The sequence below is a fragment of the Eucyclogobius newberryi genome, unplaced genomic scaffold (genome assembly GCF_026437365.1).
Source record: "Eucyclogobius newberryi isolate DKJ021-1_F unplaced genomic scaffold, fEucNew1.0.hap1 SCAF_60, whole genome shotgun sequence".
Taxonomy (NCBI): domain Eukaryota; kingdom Metazoa; phylum Chordata; class Actinopteri; order Gobiiformes; family Gobiidae; genus Eucyclogobius; species Eucyclogobius newberryi.
The window spans coordinates 213174-231096 of record NW_027316279.1 but is presented as its reverse complement, the minus strand read 5'-3'; the positions used below and the strand labels follow the sequence as shown (position 1 = coordinate 231096).

The 17923-nt window shown below is 54.5% G+C and overlaps 2 non-coding genes across 2 annotated transcripts; both read right to left on the bottom strand.

The window, feature by feature from the left end:
* Window positions 1-13307: 13307 nt before the first annotated feature.
* trnaa-ugc (transfer RNA alanine (anticodon UGC)) lies at window positions 13308-13379 on the bottom strand. The gene has a single exon. It is a non-coding gene; the product is annotated as a tRNA-Ala (tRNA).
* A 4228-nt stretch (window positions 13380-17607) lies between these two features.
* On the bottom strand, window positions 17608-17689 carry trnas-cga (transfer RNA serine (anticodon CGA)). Its single transcript has one exon. It is a non-coding gene; the product is annotated as a tRNA-Ser (tRNA).
* Window positions 17690-17923: the final 234 nt, after the last annotated feature.

Sequence of the window (17923 nt, the reverse complement as noted above, 5' to 3'; positions counted from 1 at the left end):
GGCGCGAGCCTCTGTGGTGAGTGCTGGGCCGTTCCCTTGGTACTCCAGTCGGAGTACCAAGGGCACGGACTTCCATGGTATAGTACCAAGGGCACGGACCTCCAGGGGGCTGAAACAAGGGTGTGTAGCCCGTGTGGGGGTGCTTAAGTGTGGGTCCCCGGGTTCGAAGGGAGGGCCTGGTCCCCGGTGGTCATCCCCGGAGTCCCAGAGCCTTCAACCCGGGGAAGAGTGGCCCGTCCCCAGACTGAGTTTGGGGGAATGCGGGGTGGCTCTGGAGGGGTTCCAGGGGTTCCAGGGGGTGCTCGGCGGAGGCCATGCCCAGCCAGAGTGGCCCTTCCCCGGGCAGAATCTGGGGAGAGTGGGGGGTGGCTCTGGAGGTGCTCCGGGGGCTCCAGGGGTTCCAGGGGGTGCTCAGTGGGGGCCATGCCCAGCCAGAGTTGCCCTTCCCCGGGGTGAGTCTGGAGGAGTGGGGGGTGGCTCTGGAGGGGCTCCAGGGGTTCCAGGGGGTGCTCGGCGGAGGCCATGCCCAGCCAGAGTGGCCCTTCCCCGGGCAGAGTCTGGAGGAGTGGGGGGTGGCTCTGGAGGTGCTCCGGGGGCTCCAGGGGTTCCAGGGGGTGCTCAGCGGAGGCCATGCCCAGCCAGAGTTGCCCTTCCCCGGGGTGAGTCTGGAGGAGTGGGGGGTGGCTCTGGAGGGGCTCCAGGGGTTCCAGGGGGGTGCTCGGCGGAGGCCATGCCCAGCCAGAGTGGCCCTTCCCCGGGGTGAGTCTGGAGGAGTGGGGGGTGGCTCTGGAGGGGCTCCAGGGGTTCCAGGGGGTGCTCGGCGGAGGCCATGCCCAGCCAGAGTGGCCCTTCCCCGGGCATAGTCTGGGGAGAGTGGGGGGTGGCTCTGGAGGTGCTCCGGGGGCTCCAGGGGGTGCTCAGTGGAGGCCATGCCCAGCCAGAGTGGCCCTTCCCCGGGCATAGTCTGGGGAGAGTGGGGGGTGGCTCTGGAGGTGCTCCGGGGGCTTCAGGGGGTGCTCAGTGGAGGCCATGCCCAGCCAGAGTGTCCCTTCCCCGGGGTGAGTCTGGAGGAGTGGGGGGTGGCTCTGGAGGTGCTCCGGGGGCTCCAGGGGGTGCTCGGCGGAGGCCATGCCCAGCCAGAGTGGCCCTTCCCCGGGCAAAGTCTGGTCGTGTGCGGGGTGGATGATCCCTGCTCCGCCTCACGCGAGTTCGAGACCGGCTGGGTGCCCTTTTATCCATGAGGCTCTGCACTGCCTCCGGCAGCCGAGTTCGGGGCCCGGTGAGGGCTCCAGGCTCCAGGGGCTCCGACCCGGAGCCTCCGACCCACAGAAGGTGCTCCCTGGCCGGGCAAAGTCTGGCCGTGTGCGGGGTGGATGATCCCTGCTCCGCCTCACGCGAGTTCGAGACCGGCTGGGTGCCCTTTTATCCATGAGGCACTGCACTGCCTCCGGCAGCCGAGTTTGGGGCCCGGTGAGGGCTCCAGGCTCCAGGGGCTCCGACCCGGAGCCTCCGACCCGCAGAAGGTGCTCCCTGGCCGGGCAAAGTCTGGCCGTGTGCGGGGTGGATGATCCCTGCTCCGCCTCACGCGAGTTCGAGACCGGCTGGGTGCCCTTTTATCCATGAGGCACTGCACTGCCTCCGGCAGCCGAGTTCGGGGCCCGGTGAGGGCTCCAGGCTCCAGGGGCTCCGACCCGGAGCCTCCGACCCGCAGAAGGTGCTCCCTGGCCGGGCAAAGTCTGGTCGTGTGCGGGGTGGATGATCCCTGCTCCGCCTCACGCGAGTTCGAGACCGGCTGGGTGCCCTTTTATCCATGAGGCACTGCACTGCCTCCGGCAGCCGAGTTCGGGGCCCGGTGAGGGCTCCAGGCTCCAGGGGCTCCGACCCGGAGCCTCCGACCCGCAGAAGGTGCTCCCTGGCCGGGCAAAGTCTGGCCGTGTGCGGGGTGGATGATCCCTGCTCCGCCTCACGCGAGTTCGAGACCGGCTGGGTGCCCTTTTATCCATGAGGCACTGCACTGCCTCCGGCAGCCGAGTTCGGGGCCCGGTGAGGGCTCCAGGCTCCAGGGGCTCCGACCCGGAGCCTCCGACCCGCAGAAGGTGCTCCCTGGCCGGGCAAAGTCTGGCCGTGTGCGGGGTGGATGATCCCTGCTCCGCCTCACGCGAGTTCGAGACCGGCTGGGTGCCCTTTTATCCATGAGGCACTGCACTGCCTCCGGCAGCCGAGTTCGGGGCCCGGTGAGGGCTCCAGGCTCCAGGGGCTCCGACCCGGAGCCTCCGACCCGCAGAAGGTGCTCCCTGGCCGGGCAAAGTCTGGCCGTGTGCGGGGTGGATGATCCCTGCTCCGCCTCACGCGAGTTCGAGACCGGCTGGGTGCCCTTTTATCCATGAGGCACTGCACTGCCTCCGGCAGCCGAGTTCGGGGCCCGGTGAGGGCTCCAGGCTCCAGGGGCTCCGACCCGGAGCCTCCGACCCGCAGAAGGTGCTCCCTGGCCGGGCAAAGTCTGGCCGTGTGCGGGGTGGATGATCCCTGCTCCGCCTCACGCGAGTTCGAGACCGGCTGGGTGCCCTTTTATCCATGAGGCACTGCACTGCCTCCGGCAGCCGAGTTCGGGGCCCGGTGAGGGCTCCAGGCTCCAGGGGCTCCGACCCGGAGCCTCCGACCCGCAGAAGGTGCTCCCTGGCCGGGCAAAGTCTGGCCGTGTGCGGGGTGGATGATCCCTGCTCCGCCTCACGCGAGTTCGAGACCGGCTGGGTGCCCTTTTATCCAAGAATCAACTGGAGTGTGGAGCTTCTACGGGCCTCCAGGGGCACTGCCGACCCAGAGCTGTGCCCCGGCTTCAGTTCTCTGTATCTCAGGAAGTTTTTTATTTATACATTTATTTCATCCATAATCTCTGGCGCCTAAAGGGTTATCAGTCCTTGGGGCTTGGGGCTAGGCTTGGCGTTTGTCAAATATTTATTTATTTTTGTCCACCTTTATTTACAAAAAATACAGAAGATGGCAGCAGATGATAAGGTATTGAAACCAAAAACTCTGTATTCTAACCCTTTAAGCGCCAAAGTCGCAGAAATGCAACTTTACCGTACAAGGAAATTAATGAAATAATAGTAGAAAATGAATCACTTCAGTCATTGGTCGGTTCGGTGCAACTTCCCTTTATTAGCCAGGTATGATCCAGGGCAGATCCGGTAAGGAAAAAAATGGCTGGAGGAAGTACACGTGGCATGCAATTTACAGCAGATTCTGACTCTGAAGGGTATTATCTCCCCGAGAGTGACGATGGATTTCCAAGTGGAGATGAAGGGACTTCGAAACAACGGACAGGTGCAAAGGACAGACGGAGGCGAGGAACCAGTGGAACCAGTGGCTGCAGTAAAACTTGCCCGGTGGATGAGAGCTGGGACATGCTGAGAGAGGTCGAGGTATTTGAGGCATGGATCAAACCTTTTGAAGACCCAGTTGGCTACACAGGAGAGATGGATCTGACGGATGCTAATCCATTTGATATTCTGTCACTCTTTCTGACCGATCAGTTTTGGACTTTCATTACTGATGAGACAAATAGATATGCACATCAGTGTATGGCACCTATGATTCTGAAGCCACATTCAAGATTTCTTGAGTGGTATGATGTATCAGTCACCGAAATGAAAGCTTTCTTCGCTTTGCATCTCTCCATGGGCCTTGTTGAGAAACCTGAAATCGAGGATTACTGGGGAACATTTTGGCTTACACAAACGCCTGGATTTGGAAATGTAATGTCAAGAAACAGATTTGAAATCATTCTTTCGTTCTTTCATTTTGTCAACAATAATGATTATGTGAGAACAGGCGAGCCCGGGCACGATAAACTGTTCAAAGTCCGCCCAATAATAGATTTGATTATTCCCAAATTTGCAGCAGTTTACAGTCCAATCAAGGAGCTTTCTTTAGATGAAATGACAATAGCTTTCAAGGGGAGATCTTCACTAAAATGTTACTCTCCGAATAAACCTGACAAATATGGCTATAGAGTGTATGCCCTGAGTGAAAGCTGTTCAGGGTATGTTTTGCGCTGGTCAATGCACACTGGACAGTACAAAAATAATGCAAGCAACATCAGTGCAACACACGCAGTTGTCCGTGAGTTGGTTTCTCCCTTTACGGGCAAAGGACACGAGATTTACATGGACAGTTACTATACCTCGCCTGTAATTGCAAATGAATTAGCAGATTTGGAAACTGGACTGTGTGGGACGGTAAGGATTACCAGGTTGGGGATGCCAAAATGCCTTGGTAAAAGTGTCTTACAGCTGAAAAAAGGAGATGACCCAGTTTTTTGCAGAAAGGGAAAACTCCTGGCTTGTGCTTGGCACGATACTAAACGTCTCACCATGTTGTCCACAGTCCATGGAAATGATTGTGTTCAGAGGAGGATCCGATCCAAGACAGATGACACTGGCTTCCGTGACATCAAAAGACCTGTATGTGTCGACCAGTACAACGCCTACATGGGTGGAGTGGACACTGCTGACCAGAGGAGGAAGACATACCTCTTTCCACACAGGTCCCGGAAATGGTATCATCGCATATTCAATGCCATTATAAGCATAAGTATTGTCAACTCACACATCATATACACCAAATCCACTCCAGGCCCACACAAACCTTTAAAGGTTTACATTCAGAAGATTATTGATGCATTACTGGCTGATCACTCCAAAAAACAAGAAAGGCGCTCAAGACCGGAGGGTGAAATGCCACAGAGACTCACAGAGCGTCATTGGCTTTGTCAAGCAGAGGGACGTCCAGACTGCGCCGTGTGCTCTGACCGCTCTCGTACCAAAGGCAGGCGGCAAACAAAGTACAGGTGCCGTCAGTGTGGCGTTGGCCTCTGTGCGGTTCCATGCAACGAGAGATACCATACGCTAAAAAACTTTAAATGCTGTCATTTGGATATGTAAAAGTGCAGGGTACCTTGACCCTGGATGGACATCTTTTCTGTGATGGCTCTCTCCTTTCTTCACTGCTTTCTCCACAACCTGCCTGGCACCAATGATGGATGTATAAGTTGGAAAAATAAAAAAAATGAAAAAAATACATAATAAATACCGTGTTTGTCATCATTTGGTCAGAACTTGTAATCAGGGCCCGAGTTTGAAGATGTGAGCAAAAGGGGTGAAAATGGGTTAAAATGTGAAAAAACACCAAAATGAGCAAAATGAAATAATCCCCCATCATCAGTGCACAGTTTGCCCCCAGAAAAGCACTCCCCTGGGGCCTGGAGGTGATCTGACCACCAGAATATAGTACCATATACCCCTGCTGGTCTTAGAAAAAAAACCGAGCTTCCAGCCAATAGTACACTATACCCGAGGGACTCTGTCGTTTTTCGGCAATAGTACACTATACCCGAGGGACTCTGTCGTTTTTCGGCAATAGTACACTATACCCGAGGGACTCTGTCGTTTTTCGGCAATAGTACACTATACCCGAGGGACTCTGTCGTTTTTCGGCAATAGTACACTATACCCGAGGGACTCTGTCGTTTTTCGGCAATAGTACACTATACCCGAGGGACTCTGTCGTTTTTCCGGGCCGTAGTATGAAGTTGTGAGCAAAAGGGGTGAAAATGGGTTAAAATGTGAAAAAAACACCAAAATGAGCAAAATTAAATAATCCCCCATCATCAGTGCACTGTTTGCCCCCAGAAAAGCACTCCAATGGGGCCTGGAGGTGATCTGACCATCAGAGTATAGCACCATATGCCCCTGAGGGACTTAGAGTAAAAACCGAAATAGTACACTATGCCTGAAAAGACTCTGTCGTTTTTCTGCAATAGTACACTATACCCGAGGGACTCTGTCGTTTTTCCGGGCCGTAGTATGAAGTTGTGAGCAAAAGGGGTGAAAATGGGTTAAAATGTGAAAAAACACCAAAATGAGCAAAATGAAATAATTCCCCATCATCAGTGCACTGTTTGCCCCCAGAAAAGCACTCCCCTGGGGCCTGGAGGTGATCTGACCATCAGAGTATAGCACCATATGCCCCTGAGGGACTTAGAGTAAAAACCGAAATAGTACACTATACCTGAAAAGACTCTGTCATTTTTCGGCAATAGTACACTATACCCGAGCGACTCTGTCGTTTTTCCGGGCCGTAGTATGAAGTTGTGAGATAAATGGGGTGAAAATGGGTTAAAATGTGAAAAAACACCAAAATGAGCAAAATGAAATAATCCCCCATCATCAGTGCACTGTTTGCCCCCAGAAAAGCACTCCCCTCGGGCCTGGAGGTGATCTGACCATCAGAGTATAGCACCATATGCCCCTGAGGGACTTAGAGTAAAAACCGAAATAGTACACTATACCTGAAAAGACTCTGTCATTTTTCGGCAATAGTACACTATACCAGAGCGACTCTGTCGTTTTTCGGCAATAGTACACTATATACCGTTGGACTTAGTCGTTTTTTGGGCTCATGGGAATAAGCGTTCAGCTCAAAATTCCCGGGCTAAATCACGCTGCTCCCGAGAAATTCTTACGCTGCTCTCACGCGGAATGTGCAGAATGGTAATGCTGGGAGGGAGGGGCGGGCGGTTTTTGAGAATGACGTTTTTCGCAATCGAAACAGGTACATTTCCTGGTTGTGCGGATACCGGGCAAGGAGCTCGTTTGACGGGCACACGAGAACCGCGATCGATGGGCCCCGTTCTGGTTTTATCCAGCTTCCAAGGCTCCTTCACAGCCGTAATGTCAAGTCATGGTTCGGAGGTGCGGAGGTGAGCGTCGGATCACAGAGCCTCTGAATGGAGCCCCGCGCTCCGCGCTCCTCCGGGCTCTAAGTGCCGCTCAGACCCGGCATGAGAGGGTCTATTTTCGGCTTGATTTTACCAGACTCCCGGGCACTTCCAGAAGCTTCCTGTTTGCTCTGATTGCTCGGGGCAGAGCACGGTGTCACGCTGACCACGGGCTGTACGCGGAGGTGAGAGCTGGTTGTAAGGCGGATCACGGAGCCTCTGAATGGAGCCCCGCGCTCCGCGCTCCTCCGGGCTCTAAGTGCCGCTCAGACCCGGCATGAGAGGGTCTATTTTCGGCTTGATTTTACCAGACTCCCGGGCACTTCCAGAAGCTTCCTGTTTGCTCTGATTGCTCGGGGCAGAGCACGGTGTCACGCTGACCACGGGCTGTACGCGGAGGTGACCCGCTCCGTGATCTTAGCGCCGCCCAGACCCAGGGCCATCCACCCCGCATACGGCCAGACTTTGCCCGGCCAGGGAGCACCTTCTGCGGGTCGGAGGCTCCGGGTCGGAGCCCCTGGAGCCTGGAGCCCTCACCGGGCCCCGAACTCGGCTGCCGGAGGCAGTGCAGTGCCTCATGGATAAAAGGCACCCAGCCGTCCAACTCGCGTGAGGCGGAGCAGGGATCATCCGTGAATCAACCATGAAAATGGTACAAATCATGGTTCTATGTATACCAGACAAGGAGCTTGGTCTATTGGCACTCAAGACCCGCCATCGTAGGGCCCCGTTCTGGTTTTATCCAGCTTCGAAGGCTCCTGCGCACTGCGGGTTTGTTTACATTTTGCGGCTGTGGTTTGCTCCGGCTAACCTCACGCCGGACACGTTGGAAGCGAGGCCGAGACAGAGGTCCCACCAGGCGCGGGGCTTCAGTCTGACTGGCTTCCCCCGCGCCTGGCCCCTTGTCTCCGGAGATGGGACCGTCACTCACACCCGCACTGAAGGACGCGCGGCTTGAAGGATGATGGCTGCGCTTAGCCCCTGTGCCAGGGGCTCTGAGCCAGTCCCCTTCAGCCTCAACGCGTCCGGTGGGAACACAGTCCAGGTCCATTGTCACTCACCCCTGCGCAGAAGGACGCGCGGCTTGGAGGATGATGGCTGCGCTTAGCTCCTGGCACAGGGGCTCTGCACCAGTCCCCTTCAGCCTCAACGCGTCCGGTGGAACAACAGTCCAGGCCCACTGTCACTCACCCCCGCACTGAAGGACGCGCGGCTTGGAGGATGATGGCTGCGCTTAGCTCCTGGCACAGGGGCTCTGCACCAGTCCCCTTCAGCCTCAACGCGTCCGGTGGGAACACAGTCCGGGTCCACTGTCACTCACCCCTGCGCAGAAGGACGCGCGACTTGGAGGATGATGGCTGCGCTTAGCCCCTGGCACAGGGGCTCTGCACCAGTCCCCTTCAGCCTCAACGCGTCCGGTGGAACAACAGTCCAGGCCCACTGTCACTCACCCCCGCACTGAAGGACGCGCGGCTTGGAGGATGATGGCTGCGCTTAGCCCCTGTGCCAGGGGCTCTGAGCCAGTCCCCTTCAGCCTCAACGCGTCCGGTGGGAACACAGTCCGGGTCCATTGTCACTCACCCCTGCGCAGAAGGACGCGCGGCTTGGAGGATGATGGCTGCGCTTAGCCCCTGGCACAGGGGCTCTGCACCAGTCCCCTTCAGCCTCAACGCGTCCGGTGGAACAACAGTCCAGGCCCTCTGTCACTCACCCCCGCACTGAAGGACGCGCGGCTTGAAGGATGATGGCTGTGCTTAGCCCCTGTGCCAGGGGCTCTGAGCCAGTCCCCTTCAGCCTCAACGCGTCCGGTGGGAACACAGTCCGGGTCCACTGTCACTCACCCCTGCGCAGAAGGACGCGCGGCTTGGAGGATGATGGCTGCGCTTAGCCCCTGGCACAGGGGCTCTGCACCAGTCCCCTTCAGCCTCAACGCGTCCGGTGGAACAACAGTCCAGGCCCACTGTCACTCACCCCCGCACTGAAGGACGCGCGGCTTGGAGGATGATGGCTGCGCTTAGCCCCTGTTACAGGGGCTCTGCGCCAGTCTCCTTCAGCCTCAACGCGTCCGACGGAACCACAGTCCGAGCCCATTGTCACTCACCCCCGCGCAGCAGGAGGCGCGGCTTGAAGGATGATGGCTGCGCTTAGCCCCTGGGCCCAAGGGCTCTGCGCCAGTCCCCTTCAGCCTCAACGTGTCCGATGGCTCTGCGCGGGGCGGGGGGCAGGGCCGGCGCATATTTTTGGTCCGACTCCGGTCCCTTCCTCGTCTCTGAGTTTGTCAAATGCAGCGCCTGTCCAGGGCTCACTTTGCTATCAACTGGCTGGTCACCGCCATCGTAGGGCCCCGTTCTGGTTTCATCCAGCTTCGAAGGCTCCTGCGCACTGCGGGGTTGTTGGCATTTGTGGTCCTGATTTGCGCTGGCTCACCCTTACGCTGGACACAGCGCCAGATGATATATTTGGTCCGACTCCGGTCCCTTCCTCGTCTCTGAGTTTGTCAAATGCAGCGCCTGTCCAGGGCTCACTTTACTATCAACTGGCTGGTCACCGCCATCGTAGGGCCCCGTTCTGGTTTCATCCAGCTTCGAAGGCTCCTGCGCACTGCGGGGTTGTTGGCATTTGTGGTCCTGATTTGCGCTGGCTCACCCTTACGCTGGACACAGCGCCAGATGATATATTTGGTCCGACTCCGGTCCCTTCCTCGTCTCTGAGTTTGTCAAATGCAGCTCCTGTCCAGGGCTCACTTTGCTATCAACTGGCTGGTCACCGCCATCGTAGGGCCCCGTTCTGGTTTCATCCAGCTTCGAAGGCTCCTGCGCACTGCGTGGTTGTTGGCATTTGTGGTCCTGATTTGCGCTGGCTCACCCTTACGCTGGACACAGCGCCAGATGATATATTTGGTCCGACTCCGGTCCCTTCCTCGTCTCTGAGTTTGTCAAATGCAGCGCCTGTCCAGGGCTCACTTTGCTATCAACTGGCTGGTCACCGCCATCGTAGGGCCCCGTTCTGGTTTCATCCAGCTTCGAAGGCTCCTGCGCACTGCGGGGTTGTTGGCATTTGTGGTCCTGATTTGCGCTGGCTCACCCTCACGCTGGACACAGCGCCAGATGATATATTTGGTCCGACTCCGGTCCCTTCCTCGTCTCTGAGTTTGTCAAATGCAGCTCCTGTCCAGGGCTCACTTTGCTATCAACTGGCTGGTCACCGCCATCGTAGGGCCCCGTTCTGGTTTCATCCAGCTTCGAAGGCTCCTGCGCACTGCGGGGTTGTTGGCATTTGTGGTCCAGAGCCCCGGCTCTAAGTTAAACCTGTTACCCTAGTAGGCCGGCCTCCGGGTCCCCCTCTCTTCTTCGGTTATGGAGTACATTGGGCGCGGGGGCAGCCAGTGGAGGGCAAGGGCCCTGCCTCCAAGTGTGGTGTAGGGGACAGGGGAGCCAGGGCCTTGGGGTCCTGGTGCTTTTTATCTTTTAAAGTGGCTCAGAGTACCAAGGGCACGGACTTCCAGGGGGCTGCACCAAGGGTGTGTAGCTCGTGTTGGGGTGCTTAAGTGTGGGTTCCCGGGGACGAAAGGTGGGCCGGGGCCGGCGCGAGCCTCTGTGGTGAGTGCTGGGCCGTTCCCTTGGTACTCCAGTCGGAGTACCAAGGGCACGGACTTCCATGGTATAGTACCAAGGGCACGGACCTCCAGGGGGCTGAAACAAGGGTGTGTAGCCCGTGTGGGGGTGCTTAAGTGTGGGTCCCCGGGTTCGAAGGGAGGGCCTGGTCCCCGGTGGTCATCCCCGGAGTCCCAGAGCCTTCAACCCGGGGAAGAGTGGCCCGTCCCCAGACTGAGTTTGGGGGAATGCGGGGTGGCTCTGGAGGGGTTCCAGGGGTTCCAGGGGGTGCTCGGCGGATGCCATGCCCAGCCAGAGTGGCCCTTCCCCGGGCAGAGTCTGGAGGAGTGGGGGGTGGCTCTGGAGGTGCTCCGGGGGCTCCAGGGGTTCCAGGGGGTGCTCAGCGGAGGCCATGCCCAGCCAGAGTTGCCCTTCCCCGGGGTGAGTCTGGAGGAGTGGGGGGTGGCTCTGGAGGGGCTCCAGGGGTTCCAGGGGGGTGCTCGGCGGAGGCCATGCCCAGCCAGAGTGGCCCTTCCCCGGGGTGAGTCTGGAGGAGTGGGGGGTGGCTCTGGAGGGGCTCCAGGGGTTCCAGGGGGTGCTCGGCGGAGGCCATGCCCAGCCAGAGTGGCCCTTCCCCGGGCATAGTCTGGGGAGAGTGGGGGGTGGCTCTGGAGGTGCTCCGGGGGCTCCAGGGGGTGCTCAGTGGAGGCCATGCCCAGCCAGAGTGGCCCTTCCCCGGGCATAGTCTGGGGAGAGTGGGGGGTGGCTCTGGAGGTGCTCCGGGGGCTTCAGGGGGTGCTCAGTGGAGGCCATGCCCAGCCAGAGTGTCCCTTCCCCGGGGTGAGTCTGGAGGAGTGGGGGGTGGCTCTGGAGGTGCTCCGGGGGCTCCAGGGGGTGCTCGGCGGAGGCCATGCCCAGCCAGAGTGGCCCTTCCCCGGGCAAAGTCTGGTCGTGTGCGGGGTGGATGATCCCTGCTCCGCCTCACGCGAGTTCGAGACCGGCTGGGTGCCCTTTTATCCATGAGGCACTGCACTGCCTCCGGCAGCCGAGTTCGGGGCCCGGTGAGGGCTCCAGGCTCCAGGGGCTCCGACCCGGAGCCTCCGACCCGCAGAAGGTGCTCCCTGGCCGGGCAAAGTCTGGCCGTGTGCGGGGTGGATGATCCCTGCTCCGCCTCACGCGAGTTCGAGACCGGCTGGGTGCCCTTTTATCCATGAGGCACTGCACTGCCTCCGGCAGCCGAGTTCGGGGCCCGGTGAGGGCTCCAGGCTCCAGGGGCTCCGACCCGGAGCCTCCGACCCGCAGAAGGTGCTCCCTGGCCGGGCAAAGTCTGGCCGTGTGCGGGGTGGATGATCCCTGCTCCGCCTCACGCGAGTTCGAGACCGGCTGGGTGCCCTTTTATCCATGAGGCACTGCACTGCCTCCGGCAGCCGAGTTCGGGGCCCGGTGAGCGCTCCAGGCTCCAGGGGCTCCGACCCGGAGCCTCCGACCCGCAGAAGGTGCTCCCTGGCCGGGCAAAGTCTGGCCGTGTGCGGGGTGGATGATCCCTGCTCCGCCTCACGCGAGTTCGAGACCGGCTGGGTGCCCTTTTATCCATGAGGCACTGCACTGCCTCCGGCAGCCGAGTTCGGGACCCGGTGAGGGCTCCAGGCTCCAGGGGCTCCGACCCGGAGCCTCCGACCCGCAGAAGGTGCTCCCTGGCCGGGCAAAGTCTGGCCGTGTGCGGGGTGGATGATCCCTGCTCCGCCTCACGCGAGTTCGAGACCGGCTGGGTGCCCTTTTATCCATGAGGCACTGCACTGCCTCCGGCAGCCGAGTTCGGGGCCCGGTGAGGGCTCCAGGCTCCAGGGGCTCCGACCCGGAGCCTCCGACCCGCAGAAGGTGCTCCCTGGCCGGGCAAAGTCTGGCCGTGTGCGGGGTGGATGATCCCTGCTCCGCCTCACGCGAGTTCGAGACCGGCTGGGTGCCCTTTTATCCATGAGGCACTGCACTGCCTCCGGCAGCCGAGTTCGGGGCCCGGTGAGGGCTCCAGGCTCCAGGGGCTCCGACCCGGAGCCTCCGACCCGCAGAAGGTGCTCCCTGGCCCGGCAAAGTCTGGCCGTGTGCGGGGTGGATGATCCCTGCTCCGCCTCACGCGAGTTCGAGACCGGCTGGGTGCCCTTTTATCCATGAGGCACTGCACTGCCTCCGGCAGCCGAGTTCGGGGCCCGGTGAGGGCTCCAGGCTCCAGGGGCTCCGACCCGGAGCCTCCGACCCGCAGAAGGTGCTCCCTGGCCGGGCAAAGTCTGGCCGTGTGCGGGGTGGATGATCCCTGCTCCGCCTCACGCGAGTTCGAGACCGGCTGGGTGCCCTTTTATCCAAGAATCAACTGGAGTGTGGAGCTTCTACGGGCCTCCAGGGGCACTGCCGACCCAGAGCTGTGCCCCGGCTTCAGTTCTCTGTATCTCAGGAAGTTTTTTATTTATACATTTATTTCATCCATAATCTCTGGCGCCTAAAGGGTTAACCTTAACCTTAACCTTAACCTTAACCCTAACCTTTACCCTAACCTTAACCTTAACCTTAAACCCTAACCCTAACCCTAACCCTAACCTTAACCCGGCGCGGTCTAAAACGGCGCTAAAACGCGTTCAAATAGCGCAGCAGTTTCAGGAGCCGCGGCGCGCGGCCGGCACAAAAATAACATGGCAGTTTCGGCCGCGCGCCGCGGCTCTGCAGACACTCCCATCGTTTATACTGCTCAAAGCCCAAAACTACTTAAAAACTTCACTGTAGCGGAAAACAGTTTTGACACACTCCAGATGGGACTTGAACTCACAATCCCTGGCTTATCCATTAGGCCACTGGGGCTCCACGTGTGCTGATGTGATGAATTTAAGCGAAGGTCTCTAAAAAGCAATGCAGCGCAATGTGCCAATTAGCAAAGATGTACTATTGCCTGGAGATGCTGGGGATTGAACCCAGGACCTCATACATGCAAAGCATGCGCTCTACCACTGAGCTACATCCCCTTCATTAAAAATGCTCAGAAATGATAGAATGCACAAAAACAGAACAGATAGAATAGAAACAGAACAGAAACCGTGATCGGATAAAAAATTCTATTCTGTATTTTTTTTTAATTCATATTTTACTGGTTATGGCACAAGTTGTTACTTTACTTACATGTGTGTCACTTTTTGTGTGTTACAGTAACTTCTTTGGCCTGATCACCCAGTCCACAAGTGTTCCTGTACCTATATATTTACAAATCAAGCACTGTTAAGCAGGTGACGTCCTTTGCTGGTCAGGGGGAAGAGAAAGGTATGTTTCCAGCAGGGTTCTAAGAAATATGAAGCAATACCAATGGATTTCTTGCCCATCGGCTTGCCCACCTGGCCACCACAATACTGCATCTTTGGAAAAATACAGTGAAAGCTTGAGACCAATAAAAAATCCTTCTGGCTCGGCCTATTAGATCACGGACCTGAAATCCACAATCCCAGATTTTGGAGGCTAGTGTCCTGTGCATATTGCTTATGGGGTTATGTACCCATAATAGGCTCAAATTGCTTCAAAATGTCTAATCATGGGTCTTTTTTTAACCTACATCTTCTTTCACTACACAGCTATCCTTTTCCCCAAACAATAAATAACAATATAGGATGGACAAAAGCAATGTGCTACTAATGTCAGATCCTTATGTAACAAATCTCTCTTAATTAATAATTTTATTTCTTCTTATAATCTTGATTTTATGTTTTTAACTGAAACATGGCTTGACAAAAACACAGGAAATGTAGTTCTGATAGAATCTGCTCCACCCAACTTTAAGTTTGAATCTGAAACACGAGAAAACAAAAAAGGGGGTGGAGTCTGTGCTGTCTTTAGAGATGAAATAATTATCCACAGGTTGTTCTTTTGGGGTGTTTTCATCATTTGAGTATGTATCCTTTAAAATGGAGCTAAAACGGTCTCCATCCATTCTCTTCATTGTTTTATACAAGCCTCCCCAGCACTGCCAAAGTTTTACTGATGATTTTACTGAGATGCTTTCAGTCATATGCACAGACTTTGATGGTTTGGTCATTACAGGTGATTTCAATGTGCATGTTGATAATATTTGTGACAGAAACGCTAAAGAGCTTGATACTGTCCTTGAAACCTTCAGTCTTACTCAGCATGTGAGAGGCCCCACCCACAGCAAAGGACACACTCTAGATCTCATAATTACAAAGGGGGTAAATATTTCAAATGTTAATGTGATCGATGTTGCTCTGTCTGATCATTTCTGTGTCTTCTTTGACCTGTCTGTTTCTCCCAAACCTCCGGTTGGTCCTGCAATTGTTCAGAGGAGACACATAAGTGATGGCACAGGTGCACTGTTTATGGAAATGATAAACTTTGAAAATGTCTCATGTTCTAATGTAAATGATTTGTTGAACTCTGTTACATCTAGTGTTTTGAATGTTCTGGACACCATCGCCCCTATAAAGGCTAAAATGGTTAAAAATAAGCAGAAGGCGCCGTGGAGAAATGATGATTCGGTCAGGGCACAGAAAAGGGAGTGCCGCAGGGCCGAACGGAAATGGCGCAAGTCAAAGCTCCAGGTTCAAAAAGAGATTTACAAAGAGAAGCTGAACATGTACGACCTCATTTTATGTAGAACTAGGGAAAGATATGTCTCTGAAATTATTGGAAGCTGCAACTCGCGTGTCCTGTTTGCCACAGTAAACAGATTAACAAACCCTCCAGCTCAGCTGCCGTTAGAACTAATTTCCACATCCAAGTGTAATGAGTTTGCATTATTCTTTAATGACAAAGTTCAGGGCATTAAAAATGCTATAAATCCCACAATGCAAAAAAATTACCCTAAAACCACCAAGACACTTAGAGCTAACTCACTTTGCACCAGTAACTGACAAAACTGTCCATGAGATCATCACCAGTCTGAGTTCATCTACATGCTGCCTTGATGTGTTACCCACCAGATTTCTAAAGTCTGTGCTGAACAGTTTGTTAGCACAATTCACTCACATAGTTAACATGTCGCTTCAATCTGGAACATTCCCAATGTCTTTGAAAACTGCGGTCATAAAGCCTCTCCTAAAGAAGAGCAGTCTTGATGCCGCAGTACTGAGTCATTACCGGCCCATCTCTAATCTGACATTTTTGGGCAAAGTCCTTGAAAAGGTTGTTTACCAACAGCTCACAGATTTCCTCTTAATAAACAACTCATTTGATGCTTTTCAGTCAGGTTTTAGACCTCATCACAACACTGAGACTGCTCTTGTCAAGGTGACAAATGACATCCGCCTGAACACTGACACGGGCAAAGCCTCAGTCTTAATTCTGTTAGATCTGAGTGCTGCTTTTGACACTGTCGATCATGGGATCCTCTTACAGAGACTAGAGGACTGGGTGGGCATCACTGGCACTGCCCTAAACTGGTTAAGGTCCTATCTGGAAGACAGGAAGTACTTTGTTGAAATTGGTAGCTGTGTCTCAGACCACATGACCCTGACCTGTGGAGTGCCCCAAGGGTCAGTCCTGGGTCCCCTTCTGTTCAACCTCTACATGCTGCCGTTAGGTCAGTTGATACGCAGTGAAAATGTGTCCTATCACAATTATGCAGACGACACTCAGATCTATGTTTCACTATCGGCAGGTGACTATGGACCAGTAGATTCACTCTGTCACTGCATCCAACAGATCAGTTTGTGGATGCAAAACAACTTTCTCCAGCTGAACTCAGACAAGACTGAAATAATTGTTTTTGGCCCACAGAAACAAAGAGAAAGTGTTAGCGGTCACCTCCAGAGTCTCGCTCTAAAACCTACAAACCAAATTAGAAATCTGGGGGTAATAATGGACTCAGATTTGAACTTTAATAGCCACGTCAAATAAATAACATCAGCAGCTTTTTACCATCGAAAAAACATTGCCAAAATCAAAAATATAGTGTCAAAACCAGATTTAGAGAGACTTATCCATGCGTTTGTCTCCAGTAGATTAGACTATTGTAACAGCCTGCTCACTGGCCTCTCCAAACGAGTTCTAAAACAGCTGCAGTACATCCAGAACGCTGCTGCTCGGGTCCTGACTAGAACCAGGAAGTATGATCACATTAGTCCTGTTCTCAGGTCTCTGCAATGGCTCCCTGTGGCTCAGAGAATGGACTTTAAAGCAGCTCTGCTTGTGTACAAGTCTCTCCATGGCCTAGCACCAAAGTACATCTTGGATGTGTTAGTGCCATATGAACCATCTCGGACTCTGAGGACCTCAGGGACCGGCCTCTTGCTGGTGCCCAGAGTCAGGACAAAACATGGGGAATCTGCGTTTCAGTTTTATGCAGCTAAAATCTGGAACAGTCTTCCTGAAGATGTGAGACAGGCTTCAACTCTGACAATGTTCAAATCTAAGCTAAAAACAGTTTTGTTTAGCTGCGCATGTGATTGAAAGGATTTTTTCTTTGCACTCTTCTCTTTTGTTTGTGATTATTAGTTTAAAAAATCAGTTGGATTGATCATTTTTAATTTAGTTAATTTTATTGTATTTCTGTTTCTGTAATTTCTTTGTGATTTGAATGCATTTTTCCTGCTGTGTGAAGCACTTTGAATTGCCTTGTGTATGAAATGTGCTCTACAAATAAACTTGCCTTGCCTAGTTTCAAAGGTAATGTGGAACCGGGAGCTTTCACTGAAGATCGGCTTCCATCATCCAACACATTACTGACTAGTTTGATGAATTCTAATGAACAATCCCTATAATGCAAGTAAACTTATTCTAGCAGAGGATGGTTTCGATCTATCGACCTCTGGGTTATGGGCCCAGCACGCTTCCGCTGCGCCACTCTGCTGATTGGCAACATCGATGGGACTCGAACCCGCAATCCCTGGTTCAAGAGGCCAGTGCATTATGCCTATGGGGCTGTATAAGTCTAATGGACTCAAATTGCTTCAAAATATGAAATCTAAATTTAAAGGAATGTGGAAGTTGAATCTCGCAACGAAAGACTGTGCTCTAACACTGAACTACATAACCACCTATTACCTGTCATGATTTTTTTCCCAAGCAAGACCTGGAGACAACCGCTTTCACTTTGTGCCATCAACGGAATATTGAATGGAGATGCAGGGGATCGAACAAAGGATTTCATACATGCCCTCGTTCTGAAAGAACTGCTCCGAAATTAAACATCTGCGAACATGCTGGTTTATAGAATGGAACGAAACCTCAAAAACTGTGCTGCTAAACACACGTTGTTGACAGGATTCGAACCTGTGCGGGGAAACCCCAATGGATTTCGAGTCCATCGCCTTAACCTCTCGGCCACAACAACAATATGCATACACTCTGAGTTTAAGAAAGTGGAAATGATACACATTATTCTCTGAAACCAACGCAATTACGTTACCAGATTTAACCCTCCATGAATTCTTGCAGGATTGCTTCAATGATATCTGCAGACAGCATGTTTTATTAAGCATTGTAAGCTCAGGTTTGGCAAGACATACCCATATTGGAAGTTGGGAATGTCGCCCAGGCTGCCTCGGCGAGAACTAGAAATTCTAAC